We start from the raw sequence: 13,870 nt of genomic DNA, 5'->3' as shown, positions 1-13,870 counted from the left end.
TAGATAATACCTCTATTTCTTTTTGATAAAGTAGGTAAGGGAACAAATTTAAAATGTTAGTGGTTTTGCATTCGCTATGGCCTGATGATTGTTTTACTGCTTCATTTTGTTTTTCCTCGTCCTTATGTTGTTTCTCTCTTTTGTTCTGTTTGTGGGTGTGTTTGACCCCTCTTTTACCTCTACGATGTATTTTTGTGGAGGGTTTGGTGATGGGATCTGTCTCATTCGAGGACTTAGGTATTGGATGATCGAGTTGGCAGGGATCATAGGTAATATTTCGATTTCTGCAGATGTAATGGTTGGTAAAGGGGTGTGTTCTATTCTCGGGGGTAACCCTAAAAAAGACACACTGGTAATGATGGGGGGGCTGTTCAAATGGATCGATGTGGTAGGATCTATACTAATGTTAGTGGAGGAAATGGAAAGAGGGGGGTTCTCTGTTTCCTCATGTATGGTGAAGAGGGAGTCCTCCTGTAAAGGATCTGCCAGGCACAGCTTCGGGGTTAACGCCCATAGGTAATCAGTCGGCACCTGAGTCTATGTTTCTGAGACTGACTCCAGCTTCCACCACTCAGGCTGGCAGGCTTAGGAGTGGGAGAGCCTATCGCAGCCTGGCCAGACGGAGCTAGGTCCCGCCCTCGGTCTATTTATACCTGCCTTTCCTGTTCCTCCTTTGCTTGTGATTCTTCTCGTGTGGTTTCCTGGCCCAGCTACAGCTTCTGACTATTTAATCCTGCTCCATACTAACCCAGGCTTACTGACTACTCTCCTGCTCTGCGTTTGGTACCTCGTACACTCCTGGTTTGACTCGGCTCGTTCACCTCTCTTGTTGCTCACGGTGTTGCCGTGGGCAACTGCCCCATTTCCCTTAGCTTTGTGTACCCTTGTCTGTTTGTCTCGTGCACTTGCTGAGCGTAGGGACCGCCGCCCAGTTGTACCCCGTCGCCTAGGGCGGGTCGTTGCAAGTAGGCAGGGACAGAGTGGCGGGTAGATTAGGGCTCACTTGTCCGTTTCCCTACCCCTATCATTACATAATCACAAGCCCATTACCTAGTCTACCCTGGTCCCTGTCTCTACTATGGACCCCCTTGAGACCCTGGCCCAGCAAATGCAGGGTCTCTCCCTACAGGTCCAGGCCCTGGCTCAGAGGGTCAACCAGCCTGACGCTACCATGGTATTGCCCCTCACCTCACCTCTTGAACCCCACCTCAAGTTGCCTGACCGGTTCTCAGGGGACCGGAGGACTTTTCTCTCCTTTCGGGAGAGTTGTGGCTTTACTTTCGCTTAAAGCCTCACTCCTCAGGTTCTGAGAGCCAGCGGGTGGGTATAATTATGTCCCGGCTCCAGGAAGGACCCCAAGAGTGGGCCACCTCCTTGGTTCCTGACGCCCCTGAACTTTCCTCCGTTGATCGTTTCTTTTCTGCTCTCGGACTCATTTATGACGAGACTGACAGGACTGCCTTTGCCGAGAGTCAGCTGGTGACCTTACGTCAGGGTAAGAGACCTGTTGAGGAGTATTGTTCTGACTTTAGGAAGTGGTGCGTAGCTTCTCGGTGGAATGACCCTGCCTTAAGGTGCTAGTTAGCTATCCCTCTTCTGACTCCCTAGACCAGGTTATGGCTTTAGCGGTACGACTTGACCGACGTCTTAGGGAACGACAACTTGAAAGTTTTTGTGTTTTCCCCTCTGACTCCCCCATGATGCCTCCCGACGTCCCGTTGCTTCGCTCTTCCACGGAAGACTCGGAGGTACCTATGCAACTCGGGGCCTCCGTGTCCCCCCGACAACGTAGAGAGTTCCGCAGGAAGAATGGTCTCTGCTTCTATTGTGGGGAAAAGTTCCGCGCCTAAGTGATCATCGGGGAGGTCACTTGGGCGCACAGGTATTTCCCGTAAATATGAAACGTAATAAAATCTTGCTTCCCTTTCAGGTCTCTTTTGGTGGTAGGTCTGCTACCGGCAGTGCCTTCGTGGATTCAGGGTCTTCTTCTAATATCATGTATGTGGAATTTGCTATGTCTCTAGCTATGCCTTTGATTGATTTGCCTAAACCTGTCCCGGTAGTGGGTATCGACTCCACTCCTCTTGCTAATGGTTATTTTACACAGCATACCCCTGTTTTTGAACTCCTTGTTGGTTCCATGCATTTGGAGCAGTGTTCTGTACTGTTGATGCAGGGATTATCGTCCGATTTGTTTTTAGGCCTTCCCTGGTTGCAGTTGCATAATCCCACGTTTGACTGGAATTCTGGGGAGCTTACCAAATGGGGTAATGAATGCTTGACGTCATGTTTTGCTGTTAATTCCATTTCTCCCCCTGAGGAGGTGAACACGCTACCTGAGTTTGTGCAGGACTTCGCTGATGTTTTCTCTAAGGAGGCCTCCGAAGTGTTACCTCCTCATAGAGAATACGATTGCGCTATCGAATTGGTACCAGGAGCTAAGCTCCCTAAGGGTAGGATATTTAATCTTTCTTGTCCCGAACGTGAAGCCATGAGAGAGTATATCCAGGAATGCCTGGCCAAGGGTTACATTCGCCCCTCTACTTCTCCGGTAGGTGCTGGCTTCTTCTTCGTAGGGAAGAAGGATGGTGGTCTTAGGCCATGCATTGACTACCGTAACTTGAATAAGGTCACTGTAAGGAACCAATATCCCCTTCCTTTGATTCCTGATCTCTTTAATCAGGTTCAGGGGGCCCAATGGTTCTCTAAGTTTGATCTACAGGGGGCGTATAACCTTATCCGCATCAAAGAGGGGGATGAGTGGAAGACTGCGTTTAACACGCCCGAAGGTCATTTCGAATACCTCGTCATGCCCTTTGGGTTGTGTAATGCTCCTGCGATCTTCCAGAATTTCATAAATGAAATTTTAAGGGATTGCCTGGGGGTATTTCTTGTAGTGTACCTTGATGACATACTGGTGTTTTCCAAGGACTTGTCCTCCCACATTGAGCATGTCAGGAAGGTGCTCCAGGTCCTTCGGGAAAACAAACTGTTTGCGAAAACCGAAAAATGTGTGTTTGGGGTACAGGAGATACCATTTTTGGGTCAAATCCTCACTCCTCATGAATTCCGCATTGGACCCCGCCAAGGTCCAGGCTGTGGCGGAATGGGTCCAACCTGCCTCCCTGAAGGCGTTACAGTGTTTCTTGGGGTTCGCTAATTATTACAGGAGATTTATTGCTAACTTCTCGGTCATCGCTAAGCCTCTTACGGACCTCACTCGCAAAGGTGCTGATCTCCTCCACTGGCCTCCTGAGGCTGTCCAGGCTTTTGAGGTCCTTAAGAAGTGCTTTATCTCTGGTTCAGCCCAACCAAATGGAGCCATTTATCGTGGAAGTTGACGCTTCCGAGGTGGGAGTGGGGGCTGTCTTGTCCCAGGGTACCAGGTCCCTCACCCATCTCCGTCCCTGTGCCTACTTCTCCAGGAAGTTTTCGCCCACTGAGAGTAACTATGATATTGGCAACCGCTAACTCTTAGCCATTAAATGGGCATTTGAAGAGTGGCGCCACTTCCTGAAGGGGGCTAGGCACCAGGTAACGGTCCTTACCGACCACAAGAATCTGGTTTTCCTAGAATCTGCCCGGAGGCTAAACCCGAGACAAGCTCGATGGGCGCTATTTTTTACCAGATTCAACTTTTTGGTTACCTATAGGGCTGGGTCTAAAAATATTAAGGCCGATGCACTGTCGCGTAGCTTCATGGCCAGCCCCCCTTCGGAGGAAGATCCTGCCTACGTCGCCGCTTGTGAGGTTTGTGCTAGGTCCAAGACTCCCAGGTCCCGACCAGCGAGCTTACTACATTCTTTGCCCATTCCCCAGAGACCTTGGACCCATATCTCCATGGATTTTATCACCGATTTGCCTCCATCTCAAGGCAAGTCGGTGGTGTGGGTTGTAGTAGACCGCTTCAGTAAGATGTGCCACTTTGTGCCCCTCAAGAAACTACCCAATGCCAAGACGTTAGCTACCTTGTTTGTCAAACACATCCTGCGTCTTAATGGGGTCCCTGTCAATATTGTTTCGGACAGAGGGGTACAATTTGTTTCATTGTTTTGGAGAGCCTTCTGTAAAAAGTTGGAGATTGATCTGTCCTTCTCCTCTGCCTTCCATCCTGAAACTAATGGCCAAACCGAGAGGACTAATCAATCTCTAGAACAATATTTAAGGTGTTTTATCTCTGACTGTCAATATGATTGGGTCTCATTCATTCCCCTCGCCGAATTTTCCCTTAATAACCGGGTCAGTAACTCGTCAGGGGTCTCCCCCTTTTTCTGTAATTTTGGGTTTAATCCACGGTTCTCCTCCGTTTCACCTGGTAGTTCCAACAATCCCGAGGTAGAGGTCATTCATCGGGAACTGTGCACAGTCTGGGCCCAGGTTCAGAAGAACCTAGAGGCGTCCCAGAGCGTACAAAAAACTCAGGCTGATAGAAGACGTTCTGCTAACCCCTTGTTTATGGTCGGGGATCTGGTGTGGTTATCGTCTAGGAACTTGCGCCTTAAGGTCCCGTCCAAGAAATTTGCTCCCCGGTTTATTGGGCCGTATAAGGTCATTGAAGTCCTCAATCCTGTCTCCTTCCGACTGGAGTTGCCCCCATCTTTTCGAATACACGACGTGTTTCATGCCTCCCTCCTTGAACGCGGCTCCCTCGAGGAGACCTCCTGTTCCGGTTCTCACCCCTGAGGGAGCGGAATTCGAGGTGGCCAAGATTGTGGACAGCAAGATGGTCCAAGGCTCCCTCCAGTACCTGGTCCATTGGAGAGGATACCGGCCTGAGGAGAGGACTTGGGTACCCGCCCGGGATGTTCACGCTGGGGTATTGGTCAGGAAGTTCCACCTTCGTTTCCCCAATAAACCAGGTCCACTTAGAAAGGGTCCGGTGGCCCCTCATAAAAGGGGGGGTACTGTAAAGGATCTGCCAGGCACAGCTTCGGGGTTAACGCCCATAGGTAATGAGTCGGCACCTGAGTCTATGTCTCTGAGACTGACTCCAGCTTCCACCACTCAGGCTGGCAGGCTTAGGAGTGGGAGAGCCTATCGGAGCCTGGCCAGATGGAGCTAGGTCCCGCCCTCGGTCTATTTATACCTGCCTTTCCTGTTCCTCCTTTGCTTGTGATTCTTCTCGTGTGGTTTCCTAGCCCAGCTACAGCTTCTGACTATTTGATCCTGCTCCATACTGACCCTGGCTTACTGACTACTCTCCTGCTCTGCGTTTGGTACCTCGTACACTCCTGGTTTGACTCGGCTCGTTCACCTCTCTTGTTGCTCACGGTGTTGCCGTGGGCAACTGCCCCATTTCCCTTAGCTTTGTGTACCCTTGTCTGTTTGTCTCGTGCACTTGCTGAGCGTAGGGACCGCCGCCCAGTTGTACCCCGTCGCCTAGGGCGGGTCGTTGCAAGTAGGCAGGGACAGAGTGGCGGGTAGATTAGGGCTCACTTGTCCGTTTCCCTACCCCTATCATTACACCTCCAGGTAAGAACAATTATTTTGTGATGTTGAAATTTGAGTGGAGTGGTCTGTGGGGGAATCAGATTGTACAAAAAGTTGGATTTCCCTTCCCTTTGTGGGTGAGGAGGGTATGCTTTCTAGTTGGGTTGGGCTTTTTGGTTGGTTACATATACTGTTGATCGTTAATTTTCTATTGGTCTCTAGTCCAAGGTTCGAGGTAGATGGAGAGGTACTTGGGGTGAAAATTTCAGCTGGGGTCTCTAACACTGACACTGTCCGATTGCTATTGAGAAAACAATTCTTCTCATTGGGCGTTGGAGATGATTTTTGTTATTGTAATCTAGATGTCTAGCTGATTTGGAGGTGGAAGATGCACCCATATTAGTTAGTGATAAAGGCCTGTTGTGGATCAACTCTTGTGTGCTGTAATTCTGACCGTACTGATGGATGTGTTGGTCTAAACTTGTCTCTTGCATATTTGTTGGATTTTTTTCTCTATCATATCTCTCTCTATTTTCAGTCATCTATTGGTGATGGATCTATTTAAGGTTTTGAAGTCTAAGTGTGTAGAGTATTGTTCTAACAGTGTGAGTGTCGTAATGATGGAGGAGTGTAAATCTGCACTGATGTTGTTGCGTTTGGTGATGATACGCTCAATCATGCCTTTAGAGCATGTGAACATGTAATTCTCCCAATCTTCCTTAAACACACAATCTGTGGGGAAGGCACAAGAAATAGGTAAAAGTAACCCTTTAGGGATGATATTGTCTCTCAAATATATCGATAAAAATGTTGCATCTAGGTTTTGGAAGATTTCTTCTTTAATAAGATCTTCCAACTTTAAAAATAAATCAGTCATTATTCTTGTGGTCTCAGGTTTTGAGCACTCACTGTTTGCAGTCTCTGTAGTGGATCTGGATCGTAGGTCTTTAGTATAATGTTCAATCAGATGAGTCCGTAATTTTGGGCGATCCATGAAGTAATCCATAATGGTGTTTGGAAAAAAAGCTCGCAGTTCGCCTGTGTCCTCAGCGGGTCTTATATATAGATATATAATTGTGACCCTCCTGGGTATAGGGATATGTCAATGCAGCAAGGAAGACCCCAAAAAACTGGAGAAAACAAGGATGCAATTGCACAAAAACCCAGTAGAAGATGAGTTAGTACAGAAAAAAGGTGAGGGGATGGCGGCGCTCCTCCGAGACTATTATGAGGTGGTGAAGTGTAGATCGCCGGCTGTCACCCACTGCAGTCCCTTGGTGCTAAATCTTTAGTACCTGGGACAAGGTGAGAGTCAGAAGGTGAAGAGAAAAAATGCAGTGTAATTACGGGTATCGGCGCCAGGCTGAAGGGGATCAGGGGAACGGAGTCAAGTGCATAGGATCTAGGAGATCTTTTATTGAGAAGACGACGCGTTTCTGGACCGGACTGGTCCCTTCGTCAGGTCAGTATACAAAAGTTGCACGTGTAGTGTGCACATATATAAGCAGTAAAAAGAGAGGGAGGGAGTCACTGACGACATCACTGTCTATATATGGACAATGAAGTTAGGGGCTCCACCTGGAGCGCCGGAATCCCCGGTATAAGCTTTGCCGACACCTGGCCTGGGATTCCACTCATAGAGTGAGCCCATGACTTCACTGTCCATATAAGGGCAGTGACGTCAGGGGAACCTCCTGCAGCGGAATCCCCAGCCAGTGCATTGCCAACGCCTGGCCGGGGAATCCGCCCATAGAGGGACCACAATGGCTCTATCTACAGGGAGGGGGGCTATCTACAAGGGGAGTATGTGGCACTATCTACAGGGGGAGTACGTGCGACTATCTACAGGGGGAGTAGGTGAGACTATCTACAGGGGGAGTATGTGGCACTATCTGCAGGGGGAGTATGTGGCACTATCTACAGGGAGGTGTGTTGCACTATCTATAGGGGGGCTGTGTGGCATCATCTATACGGGGGCTGTGTAGCATCATCTACAGGGAGTGTGTGGCATCATCTACAGGGAGTGTGTGGCATTATCTACAGGGAGTGTGTGGCATCATCTACAGGGAAGTGTGTGGCATCATCTACAGGGGGTCTGTGTGGCATCATCTACAGGGGGTCTATGTGGCACCATCTAAAAGGGGACTGTGTGGCATTATCTACAGGGGGTCTGTGTGGCATCATCTACAGGGGGTCTTTTTGGCATCTACAGGGGAGCTGCATGGCATTATCTACAGAAGGCATTGTGGTATTATCTATAGAGGGCACTATGGCACTATCTACATGGGGGCCACATGGAACTATCTACAGGGGGCATCGCTACAGGGAGCAGTGTGTGGCAATATCTACAGGGGGCAGTGTGAAGAACCATCTACAAGGGGCACTAAGTGGGCACTATCTACTCCGGTTTTTACGCTACCAGTAATGGTCAGCACATATTGCCTAGCCCTAGTGATAAAGTGACACATCATCTGCCTGTAAACAACCAGATAACCAGAGACATTCCGACCACTATAGTAATCGTCAGTCAAACTACTGCAGAAATTTTGTTTACTTTTTGGTATGCAGATATTGTGGAAAGCCACGCCCACTAGTCACACACACCAGATAAACCACACCCCATACGACACACCTACCAAAGACGCCACACCCTAAGTGTCCATGGGAAAAAAAAACTAATGTTGGCAACTATGCAATATGACGGGTCATGTAAGGCCCACACTAAGCCATGCATTTCGCTATTAGATGAGTGCTGTGTAATGCTACAATTTCCCTGAAAGATGTATATCCACCTGCAGCTTCTTCAGGGGGGCTTGCTTTACAGATAGTGTTGTCCAGTTGGGGTAATCCTTTAAAGAGAATCTGTCACAAGACATAGCTCTTTATTCTAGGCATTTATCAAAGGCTCTGCTTAAGAGAATATAGCAGATGCAGCTCAGAAGATCAAGGGGGAAAAAGATTACAGGCGCTGTATGCTAATGCATGCACATGAGCCCTCTCTCCACACTTCTTACGGATGAGAAGGTTTAGATGAGGGCTCCTTCTAATTGCTGAGACTCATCCAGCAAGTTAAACTCTTCCCGCTTGTCACGAAGGGTCTGTGGACCCACTGGGTCGTACCGCCTAGGCAGTAAGGCAGCTGGCCAACAGAGCGCAGGTGAATGTCTATAGTTCGTACAGGTACCTGTGGCAGCTCAGACAGCAGCAAGGCAGGCTCGGCTGGGACTAGGCAGCAGGTAGACGTCAGGCGAGGTGAAGCAGGTCAGACGTCGATACAGCACGACACGACTTTGGCAGAGCACAGTGCTCGACCAGGATGGTATGGAATGCTAGGAACAGGAACAAGGACTGGAACAGGAACTGGAACAGGTACAGGAACAGGTAACACACTAGGAGGACATCACATAGACAAACTAGGGAACAACAACAACTATAATGACGGGTTAGGGAGACAGACAGATGAGCCCTAATCTACCCGCCACTCAGTCCCTGCCTACTTGCACGGCCCGTCCTACGCGACGGCGTACAACTGGGCGATGGTCCCTACGCTCAATATGTGCATAACAGACAAACAGACAAGGGTACACAGAAGCTAAGGGAAATGGGGTAGTTGCCCACGGCAACACCGTGAACAACAGGCGTAGTGAACGAGCCGAGTCAAACCAGGAGTGTACGAGGTATCAAACGCAGAGCAGGAGCGTAGTCAGTAAAGCCAGGGTCAAAATGAAGCAAGGTCAATAATAATAGCAGGAGCAGCAGAGCAAGGAAACAGGAAAGATTCACAGGCAGAGACAAGCAGGAAATGAAGGTATAAATAGACCGAGGGCGGGAGCTAGAAACGTCTGGCCAGGCTGTGATAGGTTCTCCCATTCCTAAACCTACCAGCCTGAGTGGTAGCAGATCGAGTCACTCTATCAGACTTAGGAGCAGTTGCAGACTGATTAACCACGGGCGTCGACACAGAAGCTGTGTCTGGCAGATCCTTTACAGTACCCCCTTTTATGAGGGGCCACTGGACCCTTTCTAGGTGGACCTGGCTTATTGGGGAACCAAAGATGGAACCTCCTGAGCAATACCCCAGCGTGAACATCCCGGGCGGGTACCCAAGTCCTCTCCTCAGGCTCGTATCCTCTCCAATGGACCAGGTACTGGAGGGAACCTTGGACCATCCTGCTGTCCACAATCTTGGCCACCTCGAATTCTACCCCTTTAAGGGTGAGAATAGGGCCCGGAGGTTTCCTCGAGGTAGCCAAGGACGGGGAGCAGCGTTTCAGGAGGGAGTCATGAAACACGTTGTGTATTCGAAAAGACGGGGGTAACTTCAGTCGGAAGGAGACAGGGTGAAGGACCTCAATGACATTGTACGGCCCTATATACCGGGGAGCAAATTTTTGGGACGGGACTTTAAGGCGCAAATTTTTTGAAGACAGTCACACCAGATCCCCGACCACAAACAAGGGGTTAGCAGAACGTCTTCTATCTGCCTGAGTCTTTTGTATGCTCTGGGACGCCTCCAGGTTCTTCTGAACCTGGGCCCAGACTGTGCACAGTTCCCGATGAACGACATCTACCTCGGGATTGTTGGAACCACCAGGTGAAACGGAGGAGAACCGTGGATTAAACCCAAAATTACAGAAAAAGGGGGAGACCCCTGACGAGTTACTGACCCGGTTATTAAGGGAAAATTCGGCGAGGGAAATGAAGGAGACCCAATCATATTGACAGTCAGAGATAAAACACCTTAAATATTGTTCTAGAGACTGATTAGTCCTCTCAGTTTGGCCATTAGTTTCAGGATGGAAGGCCGAATAGAAGGACAGATCAATCTCCAACTTTTTACAGAAGGCTCTCCAAAACAATGAAACAAATTGTAACCCTCTGTCAGAAACAATATTGATCAGGAACCCCATGGAGACACAGGATGTGTTTGACAAACAAGGTAGCTAACGTCTTAGCATTGGGTAGTTTCTCGAGGGGCACAAAGTGGCACATCTTACTGAAGCGGTCTACTACAACCTACACCACCGACTTGCCTTGAGATGGAGGCAGATCGGTGATAAAATCCATGGAGATATGGGTCCAAGGTCTCTGGGGAATGGGCAAAGAACATAGTAAGCCCGCTGGTCGGGACCTGGGAGTATTTCACCTAGCTCAAATTTCACAAGCAGCGACGTAGGCCTTAACGTCTTTAAGCAACCCAGGCCACCAATAGGTTCTAGAAATGAGGTTCTTGGTACCCAGGATGCCTGGATGGCCAGATAGTGCGAAGTCATGATTCTCCCTGAGCAACCTTAGCCGGAATTGCAGGGGAACAAACAGCTTGTTCTCGGAAGCAGAACCTTGATCAGCCGCAATTTCGGAGACTAAGTCTGAATCCACAGAGGATATGATTATACTTGGGGCAAAATACAAGAGGGGTGCTCCTCAGGAGGAGGGCTAGCCATGAAGCTACACGACAGAGCATCAGCTTTAATATTTTTTGACCCAGCCCTATCAGTAACCACAAAGTTGAATCTCGTAAAAAACAATGCCCATCGAGCTTGTCTCGGGTTTAGCCTCTGGGCAGATTCTAGGAAAACTAGATTCTTGTGGTCAGTAAGGACCGTTACCTGGTGCCTAGCCCCCTCCAGGAAGTGGCGCCACTCTTCAAATGCCCATTTAATGGCTAGGAGTTCGCGGTTGCCAACGTCATCATTTCTCTCGGTGGAGGAGAACTTCCTGGAGAAGTAGGCACAGGGACGGAGATGTGTGAGAGACCTAGTACCCTGGGACAAGACAGCACCCACTCCCACCTCTGAGGCGTCATCCTCCACGATGAATGGCTCCATTTGGTTAGGCTGAATCAGCACTGGGGCAGAGACAAAGCACCTCTTAAGGATCTCAAAAGCCTGGACCGCCTCCGGAGGCCAGTGGAGGAGATCAGCACCTTTACGAGTGAGGTCCGTAAGAGGCTTAGCGATGACCGAGAAGTTAGCAATAAATCTCCTGTAATAATTAGCAAACCCCAGGAAACACTGTAAGGCCTTCAGGGAGGCAGGGCAGACCCATTCTGCCACAGCCTGAACCTTGGCTGGGTCCATGCGGAATTCGTTAGGAGTTAGGATTTGACCCAAAAATGGTATCTCCTGCACCCCAAACACACATTTTTCGGTTTTTGCAAAGAGTTTGTTTTTCCGAAGGACCTGGAGCACCTTCCTGACATGCTCATGTGGGAGGACCAGTCTTTGGAAAACAGAAGTATATCATCAAGGTACACTACAAGAAATACCCCCAGATAGTCTCTTAAAATCTCATTTATGAAATTCTGGAAGACCGCGGGAGCATTACACAAACCAAAGGGCATGACGAGATATTCGAAATTACCTTCGGGTGTATTAAACGCAGTCTTCCACTCATCCCCCTCTCTCATCCGGATAAGGTTATAAGCCCCCCGAAGATCGAATTTAGAGAACCATTGGGCCCCCTGAACCTGATTGAAGAGATCAGGAATCAAAGGAAGGGGATATTGGTTCCTTACAGTGATCTTATTTAAATTTCGGTAATCGATGCATGGCCTAAGACCACCATCCTTCTTCCCCACGAAGAAGAAGCCAGCACCTACCGGAGAAATAGAGGGGCGAATGTAACCCTTGGCCAGGCTTTCATGGATATATCCTCTCATGGCTTCACGTTCAGGACAAGAGAGATTAAATATCCTTCCTTTAGGGAGCTTAGCTCCTGGTACCAAATCGATTGTGCAATCGTACTCTCTATGAGGAGGTAACTCTTCGGAGGCCCTTTTAGAAAAGACATCAGCGAATGCCTGAATAAACTCAGGTAGAGTGATCACCTCCTCAACAAGAGAAACCAAATTAATAGAAAAACATGATGTCATGCATTCATTACCCCATTTAGTAAGATCACCAGTATTTCAGTTAAAAGTGGGATTATGCGTCTGCAACCAAGGGAGGCTAAAATCAAATCGGACGATAACCCCTGCATCACTAACACAGAACACTGCTCCAAATGAATGGAGCCAACAATGAGTTCAAAAACAGGGGTATGCTGCATAAAATAACCATTGGCAAGCGGTGTGGAGTCTATACCCACTACCGGGACAGGTTTAGGCAAATCAATTAGTGGCATAGCTAGAGACATAGCAAATTCCACAGACATATTATTAGCAGCAGACCCTGAATCCACGAAGGCACTGCCGGTGGTAGACCTACCATCAAAAGAAACCTGAAAGGGAAGCAAGATTTTATTAGGCTTCGTGTTTACGGGAAATACCTGTGCGCCCAAGTGACCTCCCCGATGGTCACTTAGGCGCGGAAGTTTTCCGGCTGCTTATTCTTGCGCCTGGGACAGGAGTTCAATTGATGCTTGTCATCCCCACAGTAGAAGCAGAGACCATTCCTCCTGCGGAAATCTCTACTTTGTTGGGGAGACACGAGGGACCCCGAGTTGCATCTGTTCATCCGAGTTCTCCGTGGAAGAACGAAGCAACGGAACCTCTGGAGCCATCATAGGGGAGCCAAAGGCGAAGGCACCAGAACGTTCAAGTCGTCGTTCCCTGAGACGTCGTTCAAGACGTACAGCTAAAGCCATAGCCTGATCTAGAGAGTCTGAGGTGGGATAGCTAACTAACAGGTCTTTCAGGGCGTTCGACAGACCCAATCTAAACTGGTACCTCAAGGCAGGGTCATTCCACCGAGAAGCTACACACCACTTCCTAAAGTCAGAACAGTACTCCTCAACGGGTCTCTTACCCTGATGTAAGGTCACCAGCTGACTCTCGGCCAAGGCAGTCTTGTCAGTCTCGTCATAGATGAGCCCGAGAGCAGAAAAAAAAGGACAACAGAAGAAAGTTCAGGGGCGTCAGGAGCCAAAGAGAAGGCCCATTCCTGGGGTCTGTCCTGGAGCCGGGACCTAATTATACCCACTCGCTGGCTCTCAGAACCTGAGGAGTGGGGTCTTAATCGGAAATAGAGTCTACAACTCTCCCGAAAAGAGAAAAAGGTCCTCCGGTCCCCTATGAACCGGTCAGGCAACTTGAGGTGGGGTTCAAGAGGTGAGGTGAAGGGCACTACCTGGGTAGCATCACGCTGGTTGAACCTCTGAGCGAGGTCTTGGACCTGTAGAGAGAGACCCTGCATTTGCTGAGCCAGGGCCTCAAGGGGCTCCATAGTAGAGTCAGGGACCAGGGTAAGAAAAGGTATGGGGCCTGTGATTATGTAATGAATCGGGGTAGGGAGACGGACAGGTGAGCCCTAATCTACCCACAACTCAGTCCCTGCCTACTTGCACGGCCCGTCCTAAGTGACGGCTTTTAACTAGGCGACGGTCCCTACGCTCAGTAAGTGCAAGACACACTAGACAAGGCAAACAGAAGCAAGGGGGGTAGGGGCAGTTGCCCACGGACACACCGTGAGCAACAGGCAGTGGTGAACGAGCCGAATCA

This window comes from Rhinoderma darwinii, chromosome 1 (assembly GCF_050947455.1).
Source record: "Rhinoderma darwinii isolate aRhiDar2 chromosome 1, aRhiDar2.hap1, whole genome shotgun sequence".
NCBI classification, from domain to species: Eukaryota; Metazoa; Chordata; class Amphibia; order Anura; family Rhinodermatidae; genus Rhinoderma; species Rhinoderma darwinii.
This window is presented reverse-complemented; position numbering follows the sequence as displayed.